General features: G+C 44.0%; 1 long non-coding RNA gene across 2 annotated transcripts; it reads right to left on the bottom strand.

The window, feature by feature from the left end:
- Window positions 1–4359: 4359 nt before the first annotated feature.
- Window positions 4360–5755, bottom strand: LOC129731745 (uncharacterized). 2 transcript variants are annotated; one of them, XR_008729076.1, is made up of 3 exons: window positions 4831–5755; window positions 4610–4751; window positions 4360–4543 (listed from the first exon to the last, which is right to left on the bottom strand). It is a non-coding gene; the product is annotated as an uncharacterized LOC129731745 (long non-coding RNA). The 2 variants fall into 2 exon arrangements; XR_008729075.1 differs by having other exon boundaries at window positions 4360–4519; window positions 4831–5744.
- Window positions 5756–11236: the final 5481 nt, after the last annotated feature.

Genomic DNA, 11236 nt, shown 5'->3' with positions numbered 1-11236 from the left:
ATTGCTTCTGCAAATACCTCGGCATCGAAATGCGATGTCTTCCACCCGCGGACGGTCGGAGTATTGGCTCTACCCGTCGCCTGCCGCCTCACGTTCTGGACTACGCTATAGCAGACCGACTGGTGGTCACTATAGGTGTAGCCATCGTCTACCCTCCAGTTCACGATCAGTCCTGGGCTGGAGAACGTCACGTCAATGATCGACTCCGCACCATTTCTGCTGAATGTACACTTGGTTCCAACGTTGGCCAGATCTAGGTTGAGCTTTGCCAAAGCTTCCAACAAGATCTGACCCCTCCGGTTCGTGCGGCGGCTTCCCCACTCAACAGCCCAAGCGTTGAAGTCGCCCGCCACTACTAAGGGTGTTAGTCCCGTCAGCTCCATAGATAACAAATCGACCATCTGGGTGAACCTTTCGATAGACCAACGCGGCGGAGCATAACAACTGCAGTAGAACACTCCGTCCACCTTGGCAACCGCGTATCCTTCATTTGAGGTTGACACAACCTCCTGAACCGGGAACTGGCTGGTCGTGCATATGGCCGCCGTACTGGACTTATCTGCAACCCAATTACCGTTTCCGGGAGGAATGCAGTAGGGGTCCGATACGATTGCGATGTCCGACCGCGACTCAGACGCTGCTTGGTATAGCAGCTGCTGTGCCGCATAGCAATGGACCAGGTTCAATTGTGTCACCCTCACGCCCGTGGTTTCGTGGCCGCCTTACCGGCTGGGCACCGTGGGCCTCCCATAAAGTGCTTGGCGTCCCGTTTTCAGTACATACCAAGCACTTGGGAGGCTCCCCGCAGTCTTTAGCTTTATGGCCAGCACCACCACAACGCCTACATAACTGGCTCCTATCGGGCCCCTTGCAGGTCCAGGACTTGTGTCCTCCCTCGAAACACCTGAAGCAAACGTCCGGCTGCTGGAGTATGCTCAGGGGACATACTGACCAGCCAACCTTAAGTTTGGCTGTCTTCAGGGCCAGAGTTGCATCGGCCGATGCAAGCCGGAAAGTGGCCACCTGGGTCCCCGCTGGACCCTTTCGGAGGCGAATTACCTCAGTGGCTACTTCCACTCCGCACTTCTCCTTGAGGGCCTGTGCAATATCGCACCTCTCGGTGATTTCATCCAGGTTTTTGAGCTGGAGAGTCACCTCTGAGGTGAGTGCCCGAATTTGCACATCTTTCCCGAGGACCTGCTCGGCTACCGTCTTGTAGGCAGCGCCCTTGTTTTTAGCATCCTTACGGAGCTCAAAGATCATCTCGCCGGTGCGAGAACGACGGATGGTCCGCACATCCGCTCCCAGATCCTTGAGCTGGGTTTCGCCTCTCATTTTCTTCAAGACTTCGGAGTACTTGGACCCCTCCGTCTTGAGTATGAGGGCGTCGCCCCTGCTTCGCGCCTTCTTTCCCATTTTTGGACGATCTGTCGCCTTCTCGTCGTTGCGCTTGCTGTCTTTTTGGCGCTTCCTTCCTCCCACGGTAACCCAAAGGTTTCCCGTAGCTGCCACTTCGGCAGACTTTTCGGCGGACTTGGAGGCCGTTGGTGTGCTATCTCGCGGGCTTAGCACAACCAACCGTTTCTTGCTGTTCTCGGGGGCTTCCCCCGGAGACTGCCTTGCTCTTTTTGCGGCTGACCCGGAGGCGCAAACCGCTGCAAACATGCAGGTGTCCGTTTGGACCGACTTCGTCGCCCTTCCGGTCACCTCCGTTGCATTCTTCTCTGCAGCCACCGCTCTTGCCTTGAGCTCGGCGTGCTCCTTCTTCGCAGCATCGACGGAGGACCGAAGCATGTAGAGAGCCTGCTTCAGGTACTTCGTCGTGTTGGTGCGACTTTTCGCAAACTCGATTATGGCATCGAGCTGCTCCGACAGCGCTACTACCTTCGGTAGCGTGTCTCGCTGTCTTCCGACCGCCTTTATCAACAGTGGACCAGCCACTGCGATGTCTTGCGTCGATCCGGTAGGCGTACTGCCTTTGCCGTCTTCGCAGGCGTCCTTTACTGCATCCATCTCCGCCTTTCTCGGCGGAGACCTCTGGATGCCTCCTCGTGCAAACGGGTTTTTCAACCCATCTGCGCCCAATTGTTGATTATTTTCAGTTGAATCCATTTTTGTTTAGTGGGTCCCCCTTCCAGCCGCTATCCTTATCCATACTGGAGTGGTCGCCTATCTGGTCCCATGGTAGTCTATGCCGAAGCAGTGAGGCCATGGCTAGGGGCGGCTGCCATAGCGCCTTATGAGCAACTATGACACCCCCGACCGGCGCAAGTCAGGAAAGGACATCTGATCCCACTCCTGCCCGGTTCCCACCGGGCAATGAATTTGGAACGTACTGGAAGGCCTGCCAGGTTTTACGGGACGGAGACCCCTGCACCGGTTGTTGTCTCGCCGTTTCAGGCCGTTGTCACACGACCTTACTAAGGGAGCTCGGCGCAGGTGCCAGCCCAGAATCGTGGTACGAAAACGAAATCCGACTCTTAACATATGGCGTTGCGACCAGTTACCGTAATTGGGAACTTACTGGCATCAATCCCAATGGGCGAATTAGTGCATTTGGGTGGTGGGAGCGGCACTATTCGCTCCGTCAGAGCTGCTTCCGGATAATGTGGCTTTTGTGAGAATTCGGCGGCCCAATGCCTGAGTCTCACCACAACCTAGGCTAGCTCTCGCTGATGGTCCGGGACTGCGTTCTTGCAGTTAGCACTTCCGTGGCCTACGGTAATCGCCAAATACCGACCCGTGGTGGCATACAGCTCTGCCCAATATATATATATGTATATATATATATATATATATATATATATATATATATATATATATATATATATATATATATATATATATATATATATATATATATATATATATATATATATATATATATATATATATATATATATATATATATATATATATATATATATATATATATATATGTATATATATATATATATGTATATAAGTCCGATATATATGTGTCATATATTTATATGATTGATAACATAATATATTGTTCAATTTGTCATTCCATTTTAGCAAATTAAATATATCTCTTCTATCGTTTACTTTCTGCCTTCTCCTACCCTCTAAGTAATGCATCTGAAACTAGCGGGACGGGTTAAAAGCCTGCGCCTACTAGTGGAAGAAACCGGTGCGCTATACGGTCTAGCGCATATCTCAAGTCACCTGAAAATCTTGAGATAACGGATAGGCTTGTAGGTCCTCACCTAGCATGTAAATGTAGATGGGCGGACGCTTGTCTGCCAGGGTGTGGTCCGATAAATTACAATTACAATAACAATCTATACGTTCACAATTTTATCACTTCCGCATGCCTCCATATATCTATAGAAAGCTAGATTGATTTATTTACTTCAAATATTTTGTTGAGTAACTAAAGGCGAAATACAAATTATTATTATTTTCAATGAATAAAAAACGGTGGCAAAATTTTATATCAATCACCGATATATAACTACTACGTGCTTTGTAGCGTTTTATTTAGGTATTGATTGATTCGTGATTGCTTCGTTGTGTTGCCTCGGCCGCGCAAATTCGCTTTTATACCTGCCTTCTGGCTTACGGCTCTCAATCGAAGAGGTGCTCTCAAACACTAGGCGCTTACTTGGCCTTGCTTATCCCGAATGCTGTTCGTCGATTTCGTCCATTTAGCCACGCTTTCCAGTACAACCAGCCGGCAAATGTTACTATTTAAAGCTGGCATCTTACCGTTCTCAATGATTAATATAAAAACTAGAAATCACGCATATTAGCAACTAGAAGTATAAGCTCTACAATATCAAATGACGGCAGTCAAACTTGTAAAACTTATTGATACTTACACGAAATCCTATAAAAAAAGATATGCGTGCAACGAAGCTAACATATTCTCGTTCAATTAATTTTAGGATAAGATAGGTTAATCGGATGAGGCGTATTCTCTCATATAAGTAACACCGGTTAGTTTGTGTTGAATTCACTTAATCATCCGCAACGCTTATCGGAACAAATCCCAAGGTGATTTACTTTAAGAAACGACACTGTATCAGTGAAGAATAATTCAGATTCGATACGACGGTCTGCAAGCACGGTTTAGCCCTGCTGGTGTTTACAAACTCTTCTCAAATGAACAAGGTGGCAGCATGAAATTGCGAATCAACGCACAAACTTGCAACCAATGCAGAACCTGTGACGCAAATCGTCAACTGGGTCATTCCGGAGGTGTGGGTGGTCCGGCCAATAATGGCAAGTAACGGGTCCGTTCTACTGCATTCAGATCCACACTGTGTCTTTCTCTAGACTATAAATTTAAACCAAGAAAGTGCTTCCTTTCAATGAATTTATCGTTACTACCCGTGGAATTTCAAAAAATATATTTACTCTTTTCTAGTTTTTGTTTTACAATATAATAACAAGGGACTCAAAAGAAATAAAACAAAAGTTCTTAGTTATAACCACACTTGAAGCTTGATTCCAAGATGTTCCCGATGAGGCCATCATGAACAGTTGTGGTACACTAAAACGGTTAAGAGAAAGTTGGCTATAGTTGGAAATTTTAAGAAAATTCTTTAGTCTCAATTATCAAAAAGAATCAATGAATACTCACAGATAAAAATAATCAAAACCAGTCCTATATTAAACCACATCCAACATATCCATGTTCATTTCGAATTAACCTGACGCTTGATAGATTCTGCTGATAACGAAAAAACATTCTGATCAGTTGGTTTGGATGAGTTACTAACAGTCTACAACATAAAAGATGATAAATTACTTAGTATTAACAACACAGTTTTATCACCGCAACAGCGATTTTTTAAAGCTTACCTCTGTGTCTTTATTGACGATTTTGCTAAAAGTTTAGGTTTGATCTATCAGAATTCTTGTCAGCATCAGCATATTCTTTTGCTGCTTGGATTTTCACTCCCTTGAACTGATAAAAATGTAAAATACCTAGCTGCGAACAAAAATACTTCATTCAACTGAAGATAAAAGCAAAGACATACACAACGTCATCATAAACGAGTGTGAACTGTCAAACTTTCTATTGGCAGCAATGTCGTTTTGATAAAGGGTGTATTAAAAAAATGTCTCATCATAATATTTCATATTCTAAATATGAGTTGTATGACCCGGATTTGCAACATCCATTTCGCACGAGTGCTATTGAAAAATATATCCCACGTTTGGTGATTAACAATGAAAGCGTCATTCAATAAATTAAATATTAAGTTCAGATATTTTATATCTGCGTATGCAGTTCAAGTGTAAACATGTTCCTAGAGAGCTTAGGTTGGGCATAATATTTTTGTTTTTTATAAATCAGGCAGCGAAGATGATAAACAATGACAAGGAACCGAGGTGGCACGAAGCTGCGAGTTCAGAATTCACCCGTTTTTTACGCGGATTTCGCAGTTTACGCAGTTTTGTTACACGTGTTTTAGAATTTATGCGGTTTTTTGTTACCCGGATTTCGGAACTTACGCGTTTTTTTCTCGTGGTTTTCTGTATTTACTCGTTTCTGACGTAGAATTACGCCTATCAGGAAGTTCGGCTAAATACACGGCTACATAGGGATGTAAAATGAAAATCTAAAACCGGAAGAAGTGAAAAATATGTTAATGTCAAATGCTAATAAATCGGTTAGTTGCCGATGGATTTTCTTGTTTCCCAAGCAAGGTCGACAGAATATTATAACTGAGCAAGATCGCGCCAAATGACCTATGGTCGAATACTGACCATTTTTGATTTGAATGAAACTTTGCACACGTATCTGGCTTAGCAATTTTTCACAGATGGAGCATTTTTCACAGATGGAGAGATTTTTTACACCCATGAGTTACATTCTAAAAGGGCGTATGCCTTTTTTCATAGGTTTTATTTGAAGCATTGTAGCCCAGAAACCGTTGGTTGTATGGAAAAACTGTCTGAGAATGAGTTGTTGGGAATTAAAAATGCATCACGACAAAAATATACACTGTACAAAAAAAATTTTTTTTGACCAAAAAAATTAAAAAGAAACATTAAATTTCAATTTAAAAAGAGAGTTGAGTTTTTTATTTTTTTTCAAAGAAACTTGACGCTAATACACAACTTTAAAAAAAGTCCAGGATGGAGAAATGAAAAATATTTTTTTATAATAGGTTAATTTTTTTATATAAATTCTAATTTAAACATTTTTCAAAATATTTGTATTCTGATGATTTTAAAAGATGCAGAGAGTCATTTTGCATCAAAAAGCTCTTGGTAGTTAACATTTTAAAGGCATCGGTTTTCGAGATATATTGAATTTAAGCACGAAAAATTATTAATATTTAGGAAAATACACGTTTTTTCTAATTTGTCCGTGGTTCTCCAGCAAAAATCATACGTTCATTAGAATGCTTGATCAAAAATATATAATTTATTCTTTGACAACAAAACGATTGGATAAATAACTCAAGCGATGTACCTCAGCCTACCAACACGTTCCCCCTTGCCGAATGTTTTATGAAAAAAATATGTTTGTCGTGCAACACTACCTACTTGTTTACTAATAATAACTGTTTGTTAAGTACGCAACCAATAACAACTGGGTTACCTATAATATCTGTTTTCGTATATAAATACGATTGCACTTCTCCAGAAGTGTTAGTAACAGTTTGCATTTCGTGAAGATGAATAAAGTGAAAGAAGATGAATAAAGTGAAAATGGAATACACCAACCCTTTCCTGATCACCGGTGCGCATCAAGCTTACGCAAATTAAACGAAAACTTTATTGCAAAATTAAAAATATTGAACAGTCAAGCTCATTTTAATACGTCTCTATCAATTTGTGATTCGTGTAGTTATTAGAATAATAGTCAAGCCACCATTCATCCCTTCGTTGTTTACTATTCAGAATCTGGAACACTTAAGAATATTAGCTTCATCATAATATCGGAAGTACTCCATCATGACGCTGTTGTGGTTCAGGTGTTCATTGCCAAATTAATGAGTTTTTTGAAAACAACAATACAGTTGAAAAAAAAAGCGATATTAATGTCTGATGGAGCTGCCTCACAATACAAAAAAGAAAAACTTTGCAAGTATTTGCACGTTCAAAACAAAATGTTTGTCGTGCAACACTACCTACTTGTTTACTAATAATAACTGTTTGTTAAGTACGCAACCAATAACAACTGGGTTACCTATAATATCTGTTTTCGTATATAAATACGATTGCACTTCTCCAGAAGTGTTAGTAACAGTTTGCATTTCGTGAAGATGAATAAAGTGAAAGAAGATGAATAAAGTGAAAATGGAATACACCAACCCTTTCCTGATCACCGGTGCGCATCAAGCTTACGCAAATTAAACGAAAACTTTATTGCAAAATTAAAAATATTGAACAGTCAAGCTCATTTTAATACGTCTCTATCAATTTGTGATTCGTGTAGTTATTAGAATAATAGTCAAACCACCATTCATCCCTTCGTTGTTTACTATTCAGAATCTGGAACACTTAAGAATATTAGCTTCATCATAATATCGGAAGTACTCCATCATGATGCTGTTGTGGTTCAGGTGTTCATTGCCAAATTAATGAGTTTTTTGAAAACAACAATAAGTTGAAAAAAAAGCGATATTAATGTCTGATGGAGCTGCCTCACAATACAAAAAAAGAAAAACTTTGCAAGTATTTGCACGTTCAAAACAAAATATAACGTCGATGCTGAGTGTAATTTTTTGCGACTTCTCATGGTAAAGGCCCATGCGATGCAATTGGTGGCATTTTAAAACGAATGGCAAGAAGTGCAAGTTTAGTTAAAACATGAACATACCATTACAAGCGCAAAAGAATTGTATGATTGGTCTAATCAGAACACTAATGAATATTCATCAAAAATGTCATTTAGTTGGGTATCATGTGAAGAATATGAACAATATTTTCAAAAAATCTAAAATAATAGCTGGCACCCAAAAGTAGCACTCTTTTGTTCCGATTTCTGAAAATAAGATACAAACGAAGCTGTTTTCAAAAGATGACGAATCATTTACTTATGATGTATATAAAATATAAGGTGAAAGTTAAGGTAGTTCTGTAAAGTATCTATTTCATAAAAAAATATGTTCCTATATATATATATATATATATATATATATATATATATATATATATATATATATATATATATATATATATATATATATATATATATATATATATATATATAAATATTTGATTCTTAAATATATATATATATATATATATATATATATATATATATATATATATATATATATATATATATATATATATATATATATATATATATATATATATATATATATATATATATATATATATATATATATATATATATATGAGCTGTATGCCACCACGGGTCGATGGCAGAGCTGTATGCCACCACGGGTCGGTATTTGGCGATTACCGTAGGCCACGGAAGTGCTAACTGCAAGAACGCAGTCCCGGACCATCAGCGAGAGCTAGCCTAGGTTGTGGTGAGACTCAGGCATTGGGCCGCCGAATTCTCACAAAAGCCACATTATCCGGAAGCAGCTCTGACGGAGCGAATAGTGCCGCTCCCACCACCCAAATGCACTAATTCGCCCATTGGGATTGATGCCAGTAAGTTCCCAATTACGGTAACTGGTCGCAACGCCATATGATAAGAGTCGGATTCCGTTTTCGTACCACGATTCTGGGCTGGCACCTGCGCCGAGCTCCCTTAGTAAGGTCGTGTGACAACGGCTTGAAACGGCGAGACAACAACCGGTGCAGGGGTCTCCATCCCGTAAAACCTGGCAGGCCTTCCAGTACGTTCCAAATTCATTGCCCGGTGGGAACTGGGCAGGAGTGGGATCAGATGTCCTTTCCTGACTTGCGCCGGTCGGGGGTGTCATAGTTGCTCATAAGGCGCTATGGCAGCCGCCCCTAGCCATGGCCTCACTGCTTCGGCATAGACTTCCATGGGACCAGATAGGCGACCACTCCAGTATGGATAAGGATAGCGGCTGGAAGGGGGACCCACTTGACAAAAATGAACAAAAATAATGAAGATCAACAATTGGGCGCAGATGGGTTGAAAAACCCGTTTGCACGAGGAGGCATCCAGAGGTCTCCGCCGAGAAAGGCGGAGATGGATGCAGTAAAGGACGCCTGCGAAGACGGCAAAGGCAGTACGCCTACCGGATCGACGCAAGACATCGCAGTGGCTGGTCCACTGTTGATAAAGGCGGTCGGAAGACAGCGAGACACGCTACCGAAGGTAGTAGCGCTGTCGGAGCAGCTCGATGCCATAATCGAGTTTGCGAAAAGTCGCACCAACACGACGAAGTACCTGAAGCAGGCTCTCTACATGCTTCGGTCCTCCGTCGATGCTGCGAAGAAGGAGCACGCCGAGCTCAAGGCAAGAGCGGTGGCTGCAGAGAAGAATGCAACGGAGGTGACCGGAAGGGCGACGAAGTCGGTCCAAACGGACACCTGCATGTTTGCAGCGGTTTGCGCCTCCGGGTCAGCCGCAAAAAGAGCAAGGCAGTCTCCGGGGGAAGCCCCCGAGAACAGCAAGAAACGGTTGGTTGTGCTAAGCCCGCGAGATAGCACACCAACGGCCTCCAAGTCCGCCGAAAAGTCTGCCGAAGTGGCAGCTACGGGAAACCCTTGGGTTACCGTGGGAGGAAGGAAGCGCCAAAAAGACAGCAAGCGCAACGACGAGAAGGCGACAGATCGTCCAAAAATGGGAAAGAAGGCGCGAAGCAGGAGCGACGCCCTCATACTCAAGACGGAGGGGTCCAAGTACTCCGAAGTCTTGAAGAAAATGAGAGGCGAAACCCAGCTCAAGGATCTGGGAGCGGATGTGCGGACCATCCGTCGTTCTCGCACCGGCGAGATGATCTTTGAGCTCCGTAAGGATGCTAAAAACAAGGGCGCTGCCTACAAGACGGTAGCCGAGCAGGTCCTCGGGAAAGATGTGCAAATTCGGGCACTCACCTCAGAGGTGACTCTCCAGCTCAAAAACCTGGATGAAATCACCGAGAGGTGCGATATTGCACAGCCCTCAAGGAGAAGTGCGGAGTGGAAGTAGCCACTGAGGTAATTCGCCTCCGAAAGGGTCCAGCGGGGACCCAGGTGGCCACTTTCCGGCTTGCATCGGCCGATGCAACTCTGGTCCTGAAGACAGCCAAACTTAAGGTTGGCTGGTCAGTATGTCCCCTGAGCATACTCCAGCAGCCGGACGTTTGCTTCAGGTGTTTCGAGGGAGGACACAAGTCCTGGACCTGCAAGGGGCCCGATAGGAGCCAGTTATGTAGGCGTTGTGGTGGTGCTGGCCATAAAGCTAAAGACTGCGGGGAGCCTCCCAAGTGCTTGGTATGTACTGGAAAACGGGACGCCAAGCACTTTATGGGAGGCCCACGGTGCCCAGCCGGTAAGGCGGCCACGAAACCACGGGCGTGAGGGTGACACAATTGAACCTGGTCCATTGCTATGCGGCACAGCAGCTGCTATACCAAGCAGCGTCTGAGTCGCGGTCGGACATCGCAATCGTATCGGACCCCTACTGCATTCCTCCCGGAAACGGTAATTGGGTTGCAGATAAGTCCAGTACGGCGGCCATATGCACGACCAGCCAGTTCCCGGTTCAGGAGGTTGTGTCAACCTCAAATGAAGGATACGCGGTTGCCAAGGTGGACGGAGTGTTCTACTGCAGTTGTTATGCTCCGCCGCGTTGGTCTATCGAAAGGTTCACCCAGATGGTCGATTTGTTATCTATGGAGCTGACGGGACTAACACCCTTAGTAGTGGCGGGCGACTTCAACGCTTGGGCTGTTGAGTGGGGAAGCCGCCGCACGAACCGGAGGGGTCAGATCTTGTTGGAAGCTTTGGCAAAGCTCAACCTAGATCTGGCCAACGTTGGAACCAAGTGTACATTCAGCAGAAATGGTGCGGAGTCGATCATTGACGTGACGTTCTCCAGCCCAGGACTGATCGTGAACTGGAGGGTAGACGATGGCTACACCTATAGTGACCACCAGTCGGTCTGCTATAGCGTAGTCCAGAACGTGAGGCGGCAGGCGACGGGTAGAGCCAATACTCCGACCGTCCGCGGGTGGAAGACATCGCATTTCGATGCCGAGGTATTTGCAGAAGCAATGAGAAGAGAGCGCGAGGGGGGCAGTTGGCTCCGCCCGAGTGCTGACCAATTAGTTGCCACATTATCGCGGGCGTGCGACGCCACCATGCCTAGGAC

Source organism: Wyeomyia smithii, chromosome 3, assembly GCF_029784165.1.
Source record: "Wyeomyia smithii strain HCP4-BCI-WySm-NY-G18 chromosome 3, ASM2978416v1, whole genome shotgun sequence".
In the NCBI taxonomy this organism is placed as follows: Eukaryota; Metazoa; Arthropoda; class Insecta; order Diptera; family Culicidae; genus Wyeomyia; species Wyeomyia smithii.
The sequence above is the reverse complement of the archived record's forward strand: the minus strand, read 5'-3'. Positions and strand labels throughout refer to the sequence as shown.